This window comes from Furipterus horrens, unplaced genomic scaffold (assembly GCF_987537825.1).
Source record: "Furipterus horrens unplaced genomic scaffold, mFurHor1.1.pri manual_scaffold_8, whole genome shotgun sequence".
Taxonomy (NCBI): Eukaryota; Metazoa; Chordata; class Mammalia; order Chiroptera; family Furipteridae; genus Furipterus; species Furipterus horrens.
The window spans coordinates 71,381,806-71,402,790 of record NW_028327178.1 but is presented as its reverse complement, the minus strand read 5'-3'; the positions used below and the strand labels follow the sequence as shown (position 1 = coordinate 71,402,790).

At 41.7% G+C, this 20,985-nt stretch overlaps 1 long non-coding RNA gene across 3 annotated transcripts in view; it reads left to right on the top strand.

Moving 5' to 3' along the window:
- Window positions 1–20,985, top strand: part of LOC150003126 (uncharacterized) — a 112,783-nt gene that overhangs the window by 22,047 nt on the left and 69,751 nt on the right. Inside the window, exon 1 of one of the 3 annotated variants that reach the window (XR_016512749.1) lies at window positions 6,041–6,145. The exons of the other annotated variants lie outside the window; for them this stretch is intronic. This is a non-coding gene — a long non-coding RNA (uncharacterized LOC150003126). Of the gene's footprint in view, window positions 1–6,040; window positions 6,146–20,985 lie in introns of those variants that run through there. 3 annotated transcript variants of the gene reach the window in all.

The following is a 20,985-nucleotide window of genomic DNA, read 5'->3' as shown; positions in this document are numbered from 1 at the left end:
GTGTACATAGAAAACCCTATAGACTCCACCAAAAAACTTTTTGACCTAATACATGAATTTGGCAAAATAACAGGGTACAAAGTCAATATTCAGAAATCAACCTTTCTATACTCCAACAATGAAATATGAGATGTAGAAACTAGAAAAAAAAATCCCATTTACTATAGCAACAATAAAAAAATAAAGTACTTACGAATAAACTTAACCAAGGAGGTAAAAGACCTGTACTCAGAAAACAAGAACACTGAAGAAAAGAAATTAAAGAAGATGCAAATAAATGGAAGCATACACTGTTTTCATGTAAGGGAAAAATTAACGTCATTAAAATGCCCATATTACCCAAAGCAATTTATAGATTTAATGCAATCCTTGTAAGATACCAATGACATATTCACAGACCTAGAATAAATACTTCAATAATTTATATGGAACCAAAAACAACCCCAAATTCCCTCAGCAATCTTGAGAAAGAAGAACACAGTAGGAGGAAACACAATAACCGATATCAAACTATATTATAAGGTCATGCCAATCAAAACAGTCTGGTACTGGCATAAGAACAGAAATATAGATCAATGGAACATAATAGAGAGCCCAGAAATAAACCCAGGTTCTATGGTCAGTTAATATTTGACAAAGGGAAAAGGAGCATAAAATGGAGTTAAAATAGCCTCTTCAACAGATGGTGTTGGGAGAACTGGACAGGGACATGCAAAAAAATAGAAAGAAAGTAGACCACCAACTTATAACATAGACCAGAATAAACTCAAGATCGATAAAAGACTTACATATAAGATGTGACACCTTAAAAGTCATAGAGGAAAACATAGGCAGTAAAATCTCAGTGCAAACAGCAATATTTTTGCCAATATATCTCCTAGAGCAGTGGAAGTAAAGGAAAGGATAAATAAATGGGACTACATCAAACTGAAAATTTCTGCTCATAGAAGGAAAATATCAGCAAGATGAAAAAGGAATCAACTGTATGGGAAAACATATTAACCAGTGATACCTTGGACAAGGTTTTGATCTCCAAAATATATAAAGAGCTTATATGACTCAACAAAAGAAGACAGACAATCCAGTTATAAAAATGGAGAAAGGACCTGATCAGAGACTTCTCCAAGGAGGACATACAGAGGGCCCCTAGGCATATGAAAGGATGCTCAACATCACTAGCCATCAGAGAGATGCAAATTAAAACCATAACGAGGTTTCCACCTCACACTAGTCAGAATGGCCATCATTAACAAATCAACAAGCAATAAGTGCTGGCGGGGATGTGGAGTAAAGGGAACCCTAGTGCACTGTTGGTGGGAATACTGTGGAAAACAGTATGGAATTTCTTCAAAAAACTAAAAAGGGAACTGCTGTTTGATCCAGTGATTCCCCTGCTAGGTTTATACCCAAAGAATCCTGAAACAGCGATTCAAAAGAACCTATGCATCCCTATGTTCATAGCAGCACTACTTAGACAGTAGCCAAGTGCTGGAAACAGCCTAAGTGTCCATCAGTGGATGAGTGGATCAAAAGCCTATGTTACATTTACACAATGGAATATTGTACAGCAGAAAGAAAGAAGGAACTTCTACCATTTGCGACAACCTGAATGGACTGGAGAGTATTATGCTAAGTGAAATAAGCCAGGCAGTGAAAGACAAATACCATATGATCTCACCTAATACAGGAACCTAAGGAACAAAACAAACAAATGAGCAAAATAGAACCAGAGATCTGGAAAGAAGGATCAGACTTACAGTGACCAAAGGAGAGGGGTTAGGGAGAAAAGGGAAAATGAAGGGGAACTAATTTATATTAGTTCAAGGAACTAATATAAATGACCCATGGACATGGACAGTAGGGTGGGGATTGACTGTGGCTGGGGGTGGGGGGTCAGGAGAGAGCAATGGGGAAAAAGTGAGAAAATTGTAATAGAACAACAATTAAAAAATGAAAACAACTAATTATACAGTCACAAATCATATAATACCTAAAGGATTGTCATGAAAAAGACCCCCTCTCTGTCTCTTTTTCCCCAGTCTGTCCTCTTCCCCACAAGCAAGCACCTTTGACATATTTTGGATACTTTCTATTCTATCCCTAAATAATAAACTTTACAATTTCTTGATGTATTAAATTCTGACATTATTAATTCATGTACTATAGATGAGGACTTAGTACTATTAACCCTCACTTTCTCCATGTTTCTGGTACTATGATATCATTATATTTTAAACTATTTTATTTATATATTAAGTTTTAGTGAGAGAGTAAGGGAGGGAGAAAGAGAGGGAGAGAAACATTGATGTTTGAGGGAAACATCTGTTGGTTGCCTCTTGACCTGTCCCAACCTGGGAGTGGGCCCACAACGCAGGCATGTGATCTGACTGGCAATTGAACCGATGACCTTTTGCTTTGCAGGATGCCGCCCAAACAACTGAACCACACCAGTCAGTGTGGTGATATCATTATTTTAATTAAATCAATAAAAATTATTTATATTGTTGTGACTCTATAACTGTTAGTTACCACTGAGCCAAGTTGTACCCTATGATTTTTTTGTTTTTTTTTGTTTAGCCTTTTGCTTTTCTGGCAGTGGGTACTTTCTTTTCTTCTTGAAATCTTACTGAAGTATTGTATTTACACTTCCTGCTCCCAAACTTCTCTTTCCCAGGTATTTTTTCTAGAGTCTTTTTCTGTGGGAGCTAAATTTCTCGGGTCTTATCCTGTCCCTGTGTGGATGGACCACTTCCCTGACTGCCAAACATTTTGCCTAAGCCTGGCCTTGATTTCCCTTTCAGGTCATCTCAACTGTTTTAATTGGTCCCATGTCTTCCTCTTTTCTGGATTATTGTTGTTTTGTACAATAATTCTTCCTTGTTCCCAATCTACTCTATTGGCATTTGTACAGCATAAAAACCAAGTGGGGTAGAGAAAAGATCCCACCCCTCCTTTTTAACTCTTGCAAATTGAAGGAACATTTTGAATCATTTAAAGAACACTATTAGTTTAAAATGCCTATGAACAGTTTTCTGTTACCAATTATGCATTGGAATACCAGAATTGAAATTGTTTTAGTGTCTGCTTAAATTTTGCTACAATTAATGACTATTGACCAGGGATGTGCCAATAGTGTGATATGTGATGACCTAAGTCTAATGTAGTTGTTAACTAAACAGTTGCCTGTTATTTCTGCTTTCAAGTAGCTTGTGGCCCATAAACCAATAAATTCACACAGGCATGGAGGAGGAGAGGAGAAACCATTTACTTAGTGCATGGAGTGGAAAAAGGCTAGTCTCTGGCCTTTCAAATGCCATGAGCCATTGCTTGTCTTTTAGTGGAGGGGAAATGTTATTTCTCCCCCATAAGTCTTGAAATTTTACAGTTAGCCGCCATCTAAGGAAAACCCCAGGCCACTGTTGTGATGAAAAGTTAGGAAATGTTAGAAATACAGTCAATGTCTTGTTCTCCAAAGAGTTAGGAAATGGATTGCAACAAAATAAAAACCCTGCCTGCTAGAATAGGTAGTTTGCCATGCACAGGGGTGACCAGTTTTCACAGAATTAGCATGTATAATAAAATTGTCACAGGATTGTACTCAAACTTGCTCAATTGTCTCTTCATGTTGCAGCGTCTTTCAGTGCCTTGAGCAGCGGTAATCCTGAACATTACCATAGCCCTTCAGTGTCCCAGCTTGTAAACCAGAGTAGATTCTGGTTAAAAGCAGACCAGGTAACAAACAAGTTATACATGAGGTGTCACATTAAGATGTGGCTTATTTCAAACCATTAAAATGCTTCTGGTTTGGGTCTCCCCAAAGTAAAAGAATTTAGGCTTAGGTAGTTAATTTAGGAGGTCTTCCCAGGAAGCACAATGAGGAGTGGTGGTGATACATGAAGGGGAAAAGCCTGCAAAGGGTGGGTTGATGATCCTTGGGTACTCTCTGGAGGATTGAATAGAACATATTCCAGAGTTGGTACCATGAAGGATGAGGAAGCTGGGAGTTTGAACCCCAGAACTGTCATTTTCAGTGACTGAGATCACTTCTAGAGGCATTAACTTTCTAATACTTCTGTCCTACCCTGCACTGAGGCCTAGCACTATCCCATGGCCTGGTGGTATCCTCAGTCAGAGAGGTACATGTGATCCAGGTTAGAAGTCTTGGGCTTGCAGGCTGTTGTCCACGGATACTGCAGGTGACTTCTGGGCTGGGACACATGTCAGGCCTGACAGCATCTGCTGCATGGAGGTAACCTGGAAGCTTTTAAAGCAGCTGCACTGATAGATAAACACACTCATGAGCTGACTTCAAACTGCTCAGCATGTCTTTCAAGGGCCTAAAACAAGCCACCCCTGGGGCCTGAAGGCTGGAGCCATTCTAGCATGTGCTGTGCAGTGAGTAATAGAGCAAAGGAGACTTAGCTAAGTGAGAATAATGGGAAAGGCAACTGAACACCCCACTACCCCTGTGATTTTTGCATTCCTAAAAGAGTTTTTGTAAACAATGAGGAATTAGAAAATAAAATTAGCTTGCATGATTTCAGATGGGAACAGATGTTTGCTTGCTTGATTTTTTTTTAATTCCCACAAAAACCTCAAGCAGAGAATTAATAATGTATGAAATTAGGTTCCATGTGTGCATTTGGCTTCATGATGTTTTTATTAAGCAGAGAGTTGATTTTAAAATAACACGATGTAACAATTGACATAATGGCAGACGCTGTGGTGTGTATGGAAATACCCTTTTTAAATGTTCTATCAGGTTTTCCATTACACAAGGATATTTTTTGAAAACTTTCAGAATTATCACATAATACGATATTATATCATATTACAATTTGATAAAACAAACTGCCCAAATGCAAATTACAAGTGCTTTTTTAAAAAGGCTTGTCAACTAGAAATAACTATGGAAGTAGGTTTCTACAGATTGTTTAAACTCCACAGTAGATTCACATTTCTATCATCTCAATTTTTTCCAACATCATTTGCTGGTTGGAATTTGCCTTCTCTTCTTTACCCTTTCCATCCTCTGCCACTGTGGCCTGTAAGTAGCGGACAGACACAGGGAGAAAAAAAAGGTCATGGACTCACGGGTTTCCAATAGTTCAAGGGTTGTCTTGGTTCTGAAGGCAAAATGAGTCTCTACAAAGTTGACACATGGGCATTGGACTAGCAGTTGGAAGTGTCCTCTTCTAGAGTTCAAGTACAAATCTGACATTCCCTAAAGAAACCACTCTTGATGGTGTCCCAGCCCATGATGGAAGGGCTGTGGGTTGCTTGAGTTGCTGTGCTGGTTGCATCCGCAGGATAGTACTGGAAGGTTACCTACCAGTTTATGTGGTCTAGCAGGGTGCATTGAGGCACAGGGAAGTCCAGTAATCAGCCAAACCTGAGGAGGTTCATTTCTGATCAAATATGTATGTATTCTACAGCAAGCTTTACATTGCCTTGAACATTTTAGTTATTCAACAAACAGATATCTAGTGCCAGCTTGTTTTTATCTTCAGGGTGAGAGGATGATTGCACAGTGCAGTTTAAATGATTTGACAAAATCAGGACTATTTTTTATTTATGGTGAGAGTTGGTAGACACTTAGGAAGGATACTGAGCCTTGTGGTAAGTTCTAAAGCTATTGAAATGAGTTAATGGGCTGATAGGTTTGGCGCGTTTTGCTGAAGGGAACCTTGTAGGCATGTTCTTCCTTGGTGGCTTCCTGTGATTGTCCAGTTGTGCCTCCTCAACAGGGCTGCAGGTGTGGGCCAGTACCCTCAGAGTAATAATACCTTGTGGTATTTTAAAAAGTAATTGAGAAGGAGACATTTGATCTTTATGACTTACACCACAAGACTTTCTTGGAATCTTTGCAAGGAGTTGGTTGGAACAGAACTTTTCCATCGACCCTATGGTCTATAAAAATCATAGTAACTGACTTCAGTGTTACTTGAGGCTTGAGTGTTTCTTTTGTTATTTTTTTTTACTCTCTAATTAGATTTTGCTCATATGCAGGACAGTCCAGTCTGTCAGGAAGTAACCAGCATTAAAATAACTCAAAGACAAGGATGTGCCAGGCATGGCCCTAGCAAGAAGAGAGATGGGGCTTGCTGCCTTGGACCTGTGGCCAATCCCAGAAGTCCCTGTCCAGGTGAGCATTGGTTCCAAAAGTAGGTCAGGTCAACTGGGGACTTGGCAAGGAGTTTGGAGACCTGGCACTCTTCCCAGCCTAGTTGTTGCCTGCACCTGGTTTTGGGCATGCTCTCTCTCAACTGACCTCACCGCCACTGCACTCAAAAGCAATCTGAGAATAATAATGATATCCACCCTTGACTTCCTGGATTGCTAAAGGTGATGAAGTGTCAGAATCTAAGGGTCATTTATTTCCCAAGTTTGAAGACAGGCTTTAAAGAGCTGAAATGAACATTTCAAATTAGTCCATGGGCTCTTTGAGGAAGGGGGTGCTTTTTTTGTCAACACTAGGCTCAAAAATGAGGAAGAATATGATGTGCAATGGTTTTCATGGGGCTTATGAGGATATATGAAGACATCAGCAAGAAGTTGTAATATCTCACTGTTAGTCCCCCACATCATGTGGGAAGCAAGTTTCAGGCACCATCTCACTCTAAGAGTGGTCCTTCATCAGGAATCCTGGGTACCTGTTTTGTTCTAAAATGACTTGCAAAGAAATTGGTTTTCTAGAACTCCTTCAGAACTGTATCTAGTGCCTAACAGCCTGGTAGGGTTGGATGTTCCTGAGAGAGGCAGGCAGAGGTGATGGCAACAGCAGACAGATCTCTGCCAGGTGTGTGTAAACCCTTCCAGCCTAGGTGGGTGTTAACCAGTTGCAGGGCAGCAAACAGTGTTTGAGCTTCTGGAGCAAATGGCATCTTGGGAGGCCTAGCATCTGACTATGGAGCACTGAGCTCTCAGATTGATTCATCAAGGTGTTTCTGACAGCTCATTAGTGTCCACAGAAGACTGAAGTTGCTCATTTTGTGTTTCATATTCTTGTCGTACTGGGTCATTCTGCAGTGTGAAAGGTGTTTCAGAAGTGCAATTTGAGGTGTGAAAGAACAGGACTGGTAAGAACGAGTCTGTTTATTTGGTGCTTCTCAGTGCCCCGGGCAGTCAGATTGGGCAGGTCGCAGCCTATCATTTATAAAAAAGCAGATGGCAGCAGGGTGGATTAAACGACCTGCCCACGAGTCTGTTTTTCTTTTCCTGCTTAAGAGATAGCTATTTCTACCATGAGAGAAGGGACTCACCTATAAGTGCTGACACATGGTGTCCACTGATATGTGGGTCCCATGCTGTTTCCTACTCTCAAATGCTCACGAAAAGCTATTTAGCTACACAGCTGACATAAGCAAAAGTTTGAGCTTCCCTTCCTTCTGAGGCTAACCCCTGGTCATTCTTCAAGCAAAGCAGGTCTTATTCATTCATTTTTGCACTCGTTCATCCAGTGTTGTGTGTGCGACACTGCGAGTCACGTTACTGTGCTTCTCTTAATTAATGGGGAACTTGTGAAAAAAATTCCCCAGGGTTCCCACATACCACCAGCACCCCAGCCTTCTGTGCTGCTTTGCTTTGTCTGGTCTGTCCTCAAAGTCTTTGGTTATGGTTACCACCAGTAATACATTGACTCACCTGCCACTCCCAGATGGGGACACTTCAGTTACTGCTGAAGGTGCATCCTACCCATAATTCACCTTTGCTCTTTCCTAGCTTTTACAGGGTTGTCCACACCTTCATCTTGGCCTCTTCTTTTTGGCCTCTTTGTGCAGCCCTTGACTTACTTGTTTTCAGTCACCTGCTTATCAGTTTCTGCTCAGATGGCCTACACTGCCTTATGCTCTCTGCCTTAATGTGTCTGGCAGTGAAGAGTGAATACACAGAGGATGATGCTGGTCTCTGGAATTTGCATGTCTTCTTAACCCTCCATCAAGACCTTGACTCTCACCCCACCATCAGCCCTGGCTTCCATTAGGCCCTCCCCTACTTGCCTGTACCAACTCTTACTTGACCTGCCTGGACTTGGGGACTCATCCCTCTCTTGAGGCCCACCATGCTTTCGCCGTCCTGTGCTCCTCACTGCAACCCTATGATGCTGACTGCTTTCTTTGGCTGCTCCCTGCTCTGTGACTGGGCACTGAGAGCCTCTGTCCTGTCTGCTGAGCTGTACTTGCTCCTGACGCTAATAGCTGGTCTGTATCCTGTTCCATGACTGCCCCATATCAGTGGTTGAGCTTGGGGCCAAACTTGGCTCCCTTACCCTGGTATGCCTCTTCCACTGCCATTCACAGGCCACACTGCACAAGTGCCAGGGACATTAGAAAGCTATCTCTAGGCCTGTATTGCTCTTGCAGCTTTTCTACCCCTTTTCCTTATCCAGCCTTGTTCCTAGCTGATTAAAGTCGAATAATTGTTATATTTGATCCTGTGACTTCTTCAGCTATCAGGGCAAAACATACTGGCAAACTTAGATCTTATAGCAGCCTGTTGCTAAACCACCAAGGAGCTGAATTCATGCTAGGGTCATTTTTTTTTTAAACTTAGCAAATGAAGATGACCCTGAGGTCACTCCCTCCATATCTTCTACCAATAAGAACAGGTACAAAGATGGATGACATCTTGTCCTACTGTATGCTGCAGGTAGAATGGTGGGGGTTGCCAGCTTTCCCAGCTATCTCCACTTTAAAATGGGGATTATAATAGTACCCTTTATATGTTTCAGGTGCTTAGAACAGGGCCTAGGTCATCATAAGTGGGGTTCACTCATTATTCATTTGGTAGACAGTCAGCCCCAGGAAGCCAGGGCTCTACTTGGTTCTCCTCTGTGTCCCCAGCTCCTAGAATAGGGCATGACTTGTAGCTGATGTTCAATAAATATCTGTTAAATGAAGTTCATAGATTGAGCAAGAGAGGGCTTGTGGCTCTCTGGGAAGAATAAGGAGTTTGGTATCTAAAGACCTGGAGTTTGGTCTCATCTCAGCCAGTCATGTGCTGAAAAACCTTAAATAAGTCCTATAACTTACTGAACATCCATTTTCTCATTTATTTCAGTGGGCATGTTATAGGAGATTTTAGTGTCAGCAAGCCTACCTAAGTGTGGCTTAAACAGTTTGGAGCTTGATGACCTCCCCTATAAGACAACTGATTCCTTTGGTTTGGCCCTGCTGAGGCTGTCTCCAGTGGCCTCATTGTACTGCTAGATGTCCCTTTGTTCTGAGAGCTGCCAACATTCCAAAGCTCCCTTTTCTCCTGTGTCTCCTTGTACCTGTATTTCTAAGGGAGGGTTGCCTTTCTCTGAAGCCTCCCTGCAGCCCCCCAGGGAGCTGTAATTTCTGTCAAATATTAATGTGTAACATGTGTGCCGTTTCTGAAGTAGAAGGCTGCTTATATCAGCAGAGAGGGAGGAAGGAGCTGAGCGGATGACTATATCTGTGGTGCAGGAAGCTGACTGTGGCTTTTCCACAGAACGTTGATGATAATATAACAGTTATTGGGTTGTTAAAAGCATACAGATCACATAGGTGGAAGTGCGACATGGGGGTCCATAGCACATGGCCGATACCTCTTCCATTGACATTACATTTGTCCAGATACATGTTTAAAAATAAAATGCGAATGCCCTTAGGCTTGTTCTCTCCTTTGTGGCCACAGTCTTCACCATGCGCTATTGTCTTATACTTAGTTACTTTACTCATTTTTCTACCTTCCTGGTTCCTCAAGATATTGAAGTTTACAGGCCCTGTGGTAGAACATTGTAATGTCCATGTTCAGCTATTTTATTCTTTTATTTTTGGTCTCTAAAAGTCTTTATCTAAAGTTTGTATTAACATTCTCAATGGGTGTTGTTTTAGTGATCAACTTAAACCCAAAGAATTAAGCTCCAAAGTGTTAAGCAGGCTAAATCCATTTTTTAAAATTATATTTTATTGTTTATGCTATTACATTTGTCCCAATTTTTCTTCCTTTGTCCTCCTCCACCCAGCACCCCACTCCTTCAGGCAATCCACACCATTGTCCATTTCCATGAGACATGCATATATATTCTTTAGCTACTCTGTTCTCTATGCTGTACTTTACATCCATATGAATATTATGTAACAACCAATTTGTACTTCTTAAGCCCTTCACCATCCATCCCCCAAACCATCTCTCATCTGGCAACCATCAAAACGTTCTCTGTATCTGTGATGATGTTTCTGTTTTGCTTGTTTGTTTATTTTGTTTTTTAGATGCAATTGTTGATAGATATATATTATTGCCATTTTAGTTGTTCGCATTTTTTATCTTCTTTTTAAAGAAGACCTTTTAACATTTCATGTAATACTAGTTTGGTGGTGATTAACTCCTTTAGCTTTTTCTTGTCTGGGAAGCTCTTTATCTGTCCTTCAGTTCTAAATGACAGCTTTGCCAGATAGAGAGTAATCTTCGTTGTAGATCCTTGCTTCTCATAACTTTGAATATTTCTTGCCAATATTTTCTAACCTGCAAAGTTTCTTTTGAGAAATCAGCTGACAGTCTTATGGAAGTTCCCTTGTAGGTAACTAACTGCTTTCCTCTAGCTGCTTTTAAGATTCTCTCTTTCTCTTTAACCTTTGGCATTTTAATTATGATGTGTCTTGATGTGGTCCTCTTTAGGTTCATCGTATTTGGGACCCTCTGCACTTCCTGGACTTGTATATCTATTTCCTTCACCAAGTTAGGGAAGTTTTCTGTCATTGTTTTTTCAGATAAGTTTCCAATTTCTTACTCTTTCTCTTCTCCTTCTGGAATCTTCCCCCACCCCATGAGAGTGTTGGTATGCTTGAAGTTGTCCTAGAGGCTCCTTACTCAGTTTTTTATTTTTTATTTTTTTATTCTTCATTGTTTTGTTTCTTTCTTTCTTTATTTTTTTTTTTTGGATTCCTTTTTCCTCCTGCTCTTCTGATTGGTTGTTTTTTGCTTCCTCGTATCTCAAATTGCTGATTTGATTCTCAGCTTCATCGACTCTACTGTTGTTTCCCTGTAAATTGTTATTTATTTCAGTTAGTATATCCTTTGTTTCTGACTGTATTTTTTTTTAAATATAGTTTATTGATTATGTTGTTACAGCAGTTCCAATGTTTTCCCCTTTGCTCCCCTCTGCCCAGTATCCCCCTTCCCTCCAGCAACCCCATACCCCTTAGTTCATGTCCATGGGTCATGTATATAAGTTCTTTGGCTTCACCCTTTCCTATATTATTCTTAACATCCCCCTATTTCATACCAACCAATTATGCTTCTTAGTCCCTGCACCATTTCCCCATTTCTCCCCCTACCTCCTCCCAGCTGATAACCCTCCAAATGATCTCCATACCTATGATTCAGCTCTTACTCTGGTTTGCTTAGTTGGATTTTTTTTTTTAATGTTTTTTATTGATAATATTGTTACAACAGTTCCAGTTTTCTCCCCCTTGTTCCCCTCCACCCAGCACCCCCCTCCCCCAGCAATCCCCCCCAAGTCCATACCCCTGGTTCGTAAAAATTAACTATCCCCCCCCCTCTCAAATATTAGGACCCTTTGTAATCTTGTAAAGGACAATGGGCGAAGGTCTCAAGCTCCTCTAGCTGCTTCAAGCTGGACATGGTCGTCGTCCTACCTACCCTTGGGTCCAGAAAACCCTAATAAGAGTGGGGGTGTGGAGGGGAGGGTGGCCTTCCCACATGGGGAAGGATCGTGCAGACTCCAGGTCAGTTGGCTGTCTCCGGTCAACGGCGTGCTTGGTTTAACAGGCTGGTGTCCTTGTTGTGTTCTGGGGGCAACAGATTTGGCGAAAAGGGTTAAAAGACATCATTCAATCCATAACAACTAGATGACAAAAGGCAGGGATTAATTTTTCAATGTTCCATATTAGGGAAAAAAAAAAAAAAAAAAAAAGCTTCTTTGTAAGAAGGTGTGCTAGGCACATCTCGCCTGTCCAAAACCCTTTTGCCCATTATACTTAGTTTGGGCTGAGGTAAATAGTTTAGGTTTTTCCCCCTCTCAGACCTCTGGGCCTTTTCTGTCCAAGCCATTAGGATAGAAAAGAGAAACCCGTTTTAAAGTGAAGCCCACAGACCACCCCATTCTTCCCCAACCCAGCCATTTAGTTCAGCCAAACCGTTGAGTCTCAGGAGGCAGAGCTGCAGAGAGGATTAAGTGAGGCTTATGCGTACAGATAATCACTCAGGTAATGCGATCATAGGCTTATGTCCTCTGGTTCAATTTTGCTCATTTGTTTGTGTTGTTCATTAGTTTCCTGTAATAGGTGACAGCATAAGGTATTTTTCTTTTGTTGCCTGGCTTATTTCACTAAGCATAATTTTCTCTAGTTCCATCCATGTTGTTGCAAATGGTAGAAGTTCCTTCTTTCTTTCTGCTACATAGAATTCCATTGTGTAAATGTACCACAGTTTTTTGATCCACTCATCTACAGATGGGCACTTAGGTTGTTTCCAGCACTTGGCTATTGTAAATAGTGCTGCTATGAACATTGGAGTGGATAGGTTCTTTTGAATTGGTGTTTCGGGATTTTTTGGATATAATCCTAGCAATGGAATTGCTGGTTCAAAAGGCAGTTCCATTTTTAGTTTTTTAAGGAAATTCCAAACTGTTTTCCACAGTGGCTGCACCAATCTGCATTCCCACCAGCAATGCACCAGGGTTCCCGTTTCTCCGCATCCTCTCCAGCACAAGTTGTTTGTTGATTTGTTGATGATTGCCATTTTGACTGGTGTGAGGTGGTATCTCATTGTGGTTTTAATTTGCATCTCTCGGATGGCTAGTGATGTTGAGCATACTTTCATATGTCTATGGGCCCTCTGTATGTCTTCTTTGGAGAAGTGTTTGTTCAGGTCCTTTGCCCATTTTTTAATTGGGTTGTCTGTCTTCTTGGTGTTGAGTCGTATGAGTTCTTTATATATTTTGGAGATCAATCACTTGTCTGAGATGTCATTGGCGAATATATTTTCCCATATGGTTGGTTTCCTTTGCATCTTGCTGATGTTTTCTTTAACTGAGCGGAAACTTTTTAGTTTGATGTAGTCCCATTTGTTTATTCTTTCCTTTATTTCCCTTGCCTTAGGAGATATATCAGTGAAAATGTTGCTACGTGGGATATCTGAAATTTTCCTGCCTATTTTTTCCTCTAGGACTTTTATGGTGTCACGGCTTACATTTAAGTCTTTGATCCATTTTGAGTTTATTCTGGTGTATGGTGTGAGCTGGTGGTCTAGTTTCATTTTTTTGCATGTCCCTGTCCAGTTCTCCCAACATCATTTGTTGAAGAGGCTCTTTTCATTCCATTTGATGTTCTTTCCCCCTTTGTCAAATATTAGTTGACCATATGAACCTGGGCTTATTTCTGGGCTCTCTATTCTGTTCCATTGATCTATATGTCTGTTTTTATGCCAGTACCAGACTGTTTTGATTACCGTGGCCTTGTAGTATAGTTTGATATCGGGTATTGTGATTGCTCCTACTGTGTTCTGCCTCAAAATTGCTGTGGCTATTCGGGCTCTTTTTTGGTTCCATATAAATTTTTGAAGTATTTTTTCTAGGTCTGTGAGATATGTTGCTGGTATTTTAATAGGGATTGCATTGAATCTATAAATTGCTTTGGGTCGTCGGCAGCCGTCCGTCTCGAGAGACGATGGTGTAGCTTCTTAAGAGTCTATCTGCACTGCCGAGAATGGCTGTGCAGTCCGACTCGGGAGTGACACGGTATCTGTCTCCTCCCGTGTTGAATCGACATCTTGCGATGACGCTAAAGCTACAGAGCCTGGGCAGGGTAATATGGAGGGTCTGCTGTTGCCCATGCAGCAGACCCCCCCTCTCTTCGCAGCTGAAGGGTCCAAGGGAAAGACGGAGTCAATACAGCTTGGCTTCAGGTGCGCCGCAGGAGTTGCCGGTGTTGACTACAACGTCAAACCGCCTTAGGGACTCCGGCTCCGGATTTTCTGTCGGGGTTTACTCCCTTAGCCTTTCCCCTGAAGAGGTATGCCGCAAGGCAGCGGAGGTTTTTTGGAGTCAGAGTTTTCCTTCTCTGATGTGCCCTGACTGGAAGATCGAACCAGCGACACTTAGCTCGCAGGCCGACGCTCAATCCACTGAGCTAAACCAGCCAGGGCATGCTTTGGGTAGTATGGACATTTTAATGATGTTGATTCTTCCCATCCATGAGCATGGTATACGCTTCCATTTATTTGTATCTTCTTTAATTTCTTTCTTCAGTGTTATGTAGTTTTCTGTGTACAGGTCTTTTACCTCTTTGGTTAAGTTTATTCCTAGGTATTTTATTTTTCTTGTTGCTATGGTAAATGGGATTTTTCTTTCAGTTTCTATCTCTGAGTTTTTATTGTTGGTGTATAAAAATGCCTTCGATTTCTTAATATTGACTTTGTATCCTGCTATTTTGCCGAATTCACTTATTAGATTGAGTAGTTTTTTTGTGGAGTCTAAAGGATTTTCTATGTACACTATCATGTCATCTGCAAATAATGACAGTTTTACTTCCTCTTTTCCAATTTGGATGCCTTTTATTTCTCTTTCTTGTCTGATTGCTGTGGCTAGAACTTCCAAGACTACGTTGAATAGGAGTGGAGAGAGAGGACATCCTTGTCTTGTTCCTGATCTCAGGGGGAATGCTCTCAGTTTTTCCCCATTGAGTATGATGTTGGCTTCAGGTTTCTCATATATTGTCTTTATTATGTTGAGGTATGCTCCCTCTATTCCCATTTTGCTGAGAGTTTTTATCATAAATGGATGTTGTACTTTATCAAATGCTTTTTCCGCATCTATTGATATGATCATGTGGTTTTTGTCTTTCATTTTGTTTATGTGGTGTATCACGTTTATTGATTTGCAAATATTAAACCATCCTTGCATCCCTGGGATGAATCCTACTTGATCGTGGTGTATGATCTTTCTAATGTGTTGCTGGATCCGGTTTGCCAATATTTTGTTGAGGATTTTAGCATCTATGTTCATCAGCGATATTGGTCTGTAGTTTTCTTTCTTTGTTGTGTCTTGACCTGGTTTTGGAATTAGGGTTATACTGGCTTCATAGAACGAGTTTGGGAGTCTTCCCTCTTCTTGTATCTTTTGGAATAGTCTGAGGAGGATAGGAGTTAGTTCTTTCCTAAATGTTTTGTAGAATTCACTTGTGAAGCCATCTGGTCCTGGGCTTTTGTGTGCTGGGAGTTTTTTGATTACTGCTTCAATTTCGCTAGCTGTTATTGGTCTATTCAGACTTTCTGCTTCTTTTTGAGTCAGTTTGGGCAGACTATAGTTTTCCAGGAATCTGTCCATTTCCTCTAGGTTGTCAAATTTCTTGCCATACAGCTGTTCGTAATAATTTCTTATAATTCTTTGTATTTCTGTGGTATCAGTTGTGATTTCTCCTCTTTCATTTCTGATTTTATTTATTTGGGTTCTCTCTCTTTTTTTCTTGATGAGCCTGGCTAAAGGCTTGTCAATTTTGTTTATCTTTTCAAAGAACCAGCTCCTACTCTTGTTGATCTTTTGAATTGTTACTTTAGACTCTATGTCATTTAATTCTGCTCTGATCTTGATGATTTCCTTCCTTCTACTTGATCTGGGTTTTGCTTGTTGTTCTTCCTCTAGTTCTTGTAGCTGTAGGGTTAAATTTTTTATTAGAGATTCTTCTAGCTTTTTTAGGTAGGCTTGTATTGCTATGAACTTTCCTCTTAAGACTGCTTTCGCTGTATCCCATAGGTTTTGGGTTGTTGTGTGTTCATTATCATTGGTTTCCAGGAACTTTTTGATTTCTTCCTTGATGTCATTGTTAACCCATTCGTTATTTAATAGCATGTTATTCATTCTCCATGAGTTTGAATGTTTTTGAGTTTTTTCCTTGAGGTTGATTTCCAATTTTAAGGCATTGTGATCTGAGAAGATGCTTGATATAATTTCAATTTTCTTGAATTTATTGAGGCTTGTTTTGTGTCCTACCATGTGGTCTATCTTTGAAAATGTTCCATGTGCACTTGAGAAATATGTATATTTTTCTTCTTTGGGGTGTAAACTTCTATATCGACTAAGTCCATTTGATCTAAAGTGTTGTTCAGTGCCTCAATATCTTTGGTGTTTCTTTGCTTTGAAGATCTGTCCATTGTTGACAATGGGGTGTTAAAGTCCCCTACGATGAGTGTCTTGCTGCCTATATCTTTCTTGGAGTCTTTCAAAATTTTCCTTACATATTTGGGTGCTCCTAAGTTGAGTGCATATATATTTATAAGGGTTATATCTTCTTGATGGATTTTTCCCTTAAGTATTATGAAATGCCCTTCTTTGTCTCTTTTTATGGACTTTGCTGTGAAATCTGTTTTGTCTGATATAAGTATTGCTACCCCGGCTTTTTTTTCATGTCCATTTGCTTGGAATACATTTTTCCATTCCTTTACTTTCAGTCTGTGTAGATCTTTTGTTCTAAGGTGGGTCTCTTGTAGACAGCATATATGTGGGTCATTCTTTCTAATCCATTCAGCTACCCTATGTCTTTTAATTGGAGCGTTTAATCCATTTACGTTTAAGATTATTACCGATAAGTAGTTATTCATTGTCATTTTCCCCCTTTGTACTCGTGTTCTTCTCTGTTTCTCTCTGTTTCTTTATCTTTTTAGAGCAGACCCTTTAGCATCTCTTGCATTGCTGGTTTGGTGGAGATGTATTCTTTTAGTCTTCCTTTGTCTGAGAAACTCCTTATTTCGCCTTCCATTTTGAATGAGAGCCTTGCTGGGTAGAGTATTCTTGGTTGTAGGCCTTTGTTTTTCATTGCTTGGAATATTTTTTGCCATTCCCTTCTGGCTTGTAGTGTTTCTGCTGAGAAATCTGAGGATAGCCTTATTGGAGCTCCCTTGTATGTTATTAGTTGTTTCCCTCTTGCTGCTTTTAGGATTCTCTCTTTGTCTTTGGATGTTGCCATTTTAATTATGATGTGTCTTGAGGTGGGCCTGTTGGGGTTCATCTTCATTGGGACCCTCTGTGCCTCCTGGATTTGCGTGATTCTTTCTCTCCTCATGTGAGGGAAGTTTTCTGTCATTAGTTTTTCAAAGAGGTTTTCTATCCCTTGCTCTTCTTCTTCTCCTTCTGGAATTCCAATGATACGGATATTGTTACGTTTCATGTTGTCCTGCAGCTGTCTTAGAGCCTCTTCAGTCTTGTTCAGTCTTTTTTCATTTTGTTGCATTGTCTGGGAGTTTTTGTGTACGTTGTCCTCCAGCTTGCTGATCCGATCTTCTGCTTCCTCTAGCCTGCTTTTAATTCCTTCTACTGTGTTCTTCAATTCAGAGATTGTATTCTTCATTTCCTCCTGGCTCTTATTGATAGCTTCCATGTCCTTTTTGATGCTGGTATAATTCTCAGTAAGTTCCTTATAGTTCTTCTGGAGTTCACTGCAGTTTTTCTGGAGTTCTTTGTAGTTTCCACTGAGCTCATTTAGCTTCTCCATAATCCATGTTTTAAATTCTGTATCTGATATTTTGCTCCCCTCTATTTCATTTAGCACTCTTTCTGGGGACTCTACCTTTCCTTTTGATGGGGGGTTGTTTCTCTGTCTCCCCATTTTTGTGATTCCTTTTGTTTGTTGGTGCTTCTTAAAATTCACCCTGGCTGGTTTGGCTCAGTGGATTGAGCGTCGGCCTGCGAGCTAAGTGTCGCTGGTTCGATCTTCCAGTCAGGGCACATCAGAGAAGGAAAACTCTGACTCCAAAAAACCTCCACTGCCTTGCGGCATACCTCTTCAGGGGAAAGGCTAAGGGAGTAAACCCCGACAGAAAATCCGGAGCCGGAGTCCCTAAGGCGGTTTGATGTTGTAGTCAACACCGGCAACTCCTGCGGCGCACCTGAAGCCAAGCTGTATTGACTCTGTCTTTCCCTTGGACCCTTCAGCTGCGAAGAGAGGGGGGGTCTGCTGCATGGGCAACAGCAGACCCTCCATATCACCCTGCCCAGGCTCTGTAGCTTCAGCTTCACTGGAGAGGACACTCCAGCGTCATCACAAGATGTCGATGCAACACGGGAGGAGACAGATACCGTGTCACTCCCGAGTTGGACTGCACAGCCATTCTTGGCGATGCAGATAGACTCTTAAGAAGCTACACCATCGTCTCTGGAGACGGATGGCTGCCGACGACGACGGCTTCTTAAAATGATCAGTTCTTCCTGGATCTGCCTCTGGTAGCGTCAGATCATGTACCAGACTGGCCCTAGGCAGCCTGTTGGAGACTTCCAGGGATCTACTGCCTTTGTCTCTCTTCTTTAGTTGTTACTATACTCAATCTGTGATCAGCCGTCAGGCTTAAGGACAGTGGGTGTGGCAACTTAATTCCTGTAGGCAGGGCTTTTATTTCCCCTTAGTATGACACCACTTGGAGGGGGATGGTCTGTCTGCTGTACTGGGGCTGAGTCAGCACTGGCTGGTCCTGGGAGGGGGTTAGTGTAGCTTCCACTTACTCCTCCGCCCTCCTGGATCTCCGTCTGTGTTGTCCTTGATGATATTTCTTTAATCTGTCTGGTTGTATTTCAGCTACTTTTTGGTGGATCTTTTTCTCTGGTTAGTTGATTGAGAGTCACTCTGCCCACCTTGTCTTGAGATCTTTTGTGAAGGTGCTGCTAAAACATAATTACACAACCCAGGCAAGAAACCCACACCCTCCAATGTCTCCCCCAAATACAATCCCACTATAGGCTGCAAATGAGCCCGTGTTAATATACTTGTGGAGATACTGGGACTCTTGTTTCGTAGGAGAAACAGAAAGGAGTTGTTTTAAATGAAGGAAGGGTAATTTTTGAGCTGGAAGTTGATAGAGTATTAATATTAGCAATTGGGATCAAGGTTATGTAAGAGAGCAATTAACACTTACACTGTCTGTTTGAAAAGGAAGGGAGGGTTACAGTGTGGAGAGAGAAAGTGGAAGTGTATAGTATTAGGATTATATAATCGGTATATACTATATGATTAGCGTGGGAGGTAGGGTAGACACAACAGACATCCAGGTAGACAGACAGCCAGAAATTGAAAGAGAGGGCTGGGGAGGTTAGAAGGTAGGAAATAGATTGAGAGAGAATTTTTTTAAGGATAAAAATACAGAGTAGAAAATAGCAAGACAGGAAGGGAGAGAGGAAAGAGAGAGAGAAAGTAGAGAAGAGAAGGGTAGGAGAGAGAACAAAAGAAGAAGGGGAGGTAGAAGAGAGGGGACTGGATTAAAATTCTTTTTTAAATTATATGTTATAAAAAAGATTAGGAGATTAAAACATGATATAAAGTTGCAAGATAGAGAGAAAAGGTGAATATAGAGAGAGAGGAATAGGAGATAGGAAAGCAAGAGGATTTGGGAGGAAAAGAGCTCAGAGGAGGGAAGGAAATCAGGAGGAAGAGGAGATATTAGGGAGGGGAGGATTGAAATTGAAGAGTTGGCAAAAAGATAGGATGAAGGAGAGAAATACAAGAGGTAGGGAAAGAAGTGGGGGGGTGGGGTAGAAAAAGAGAAGGGGTAAGAATAGAGTAAAGGGAGAGGGGGATAGATTAGAATTATAATTTGAATATTAAGAGATTAGAATATAAAGTATAATAGGGAGAGAGAGAGATTATGTATAGGGAGAGAAGGAAGATAAGGACAAGAGATGAAAGAAAAATGAATGTAGACTGAAGGGGGACAAAATAAAGAAAGAAATTTAATAAAGTTGAAGGTGCGTAGCGCAAAGAAAGGAGAGGGTGAGAAAGGGAGAGAACTTAAAATTATAAAATTAACTGAGAATAGGATGCAGGGGAGAATGCTAAGGGGAGAGAAGGGGGGAAGGTGAGGGGAGAAAAGGAGCGAGAATAAGAAGGGACTGACGGTAGGGGTAGTTAGAGAGAGAGTGAGAGATAAAAGAATGAGGATTTTAACTCAATTCAACTTTTAGGCACAGTCTCTGGGTATTTTTGGTTTGTTTGTTTTTTGGTTTTTCCTTGCTTCCTTCCTGAGTCTGCTCCTATTCAAAATTCCATGAGTTTCAAATCTTTTCTGGTTGGTTGGCTGGCTGTGGGAGGGTTCTGCTTGATTCTGGGGTTGCTAGTCTTTTTTTTGTGGGCCTACCACCGCTCTGCTGTGAGCTGCGTTTAGTAGTCCCCTCCTGAGGCACCCTCAGCCCTCCTCAGGCTTGTCCAGCTACACCTTCCCACCGTTGGTCCAGCCTGTGCCTGCCAGCAATCCCCGCCCTGCCTCCAGTCCTGTCTCTATTCCCAGGTTACAGCTTCTGCTCTCTTTCCTGTCTATATGCCTGCGCACCCCACCTCTCTCCCTGTATCAAGATCGTCCTTTTGTTCTGCAGGACTCTGGCACAATCGGTCAAAGTGCCGGGCCCAGTGGCCCTTTCCTGCCCAGGGCCTCTCCCCTAGTCTGGAGCTCTGCAGTGGCTTTCCTGCCTGTGCTCTTCTCCTTGCCCCAAAACTTTCTCTATTCCGAGCTACCGCTTCCGCTGGCTTCCCTATCGGCCTGCGCGCTCTATCTTTCTTCCTGCCACAGCACCGTCCCTTTGTTCTGTGGGACTCTAGTGTGTTCGGTCAGGGCAGCACTCTCCTTCCCCGGAGCTCTCTGCCGGTCTGGAGCTCCGCAGCAGCCCTTCCCTGCGGGCCCTTCTCCTTGCCCTAAAACCGTCTCCCCTCCAGAACCTCCGCCTCCTCTCTCTTCCCTACTTACACACCCTGCACGTCCTATTTCTCTCTTAGCCCCAAACCTGCCTTTTGTTCTGTGGGATTCTAGCGCGACTAAAGAGCAAACACTGATTTCAAGAACACAGTTCTCCCCCGGTCCAGAGTTCCGTAGCAGCTTTTCTGTGCGGCCCCTCTCCTTGCCCCAAGACTGCTCCTTTGTTCTGTAGGGCCCTAGCGCTAGTGCTGGGCGCACCCGGGATGCCGAGCTTTCCGTCTGAGGTTGCAGCTGAGGATGTTTCTCTCTAGACTCAGGTTACACGATTTC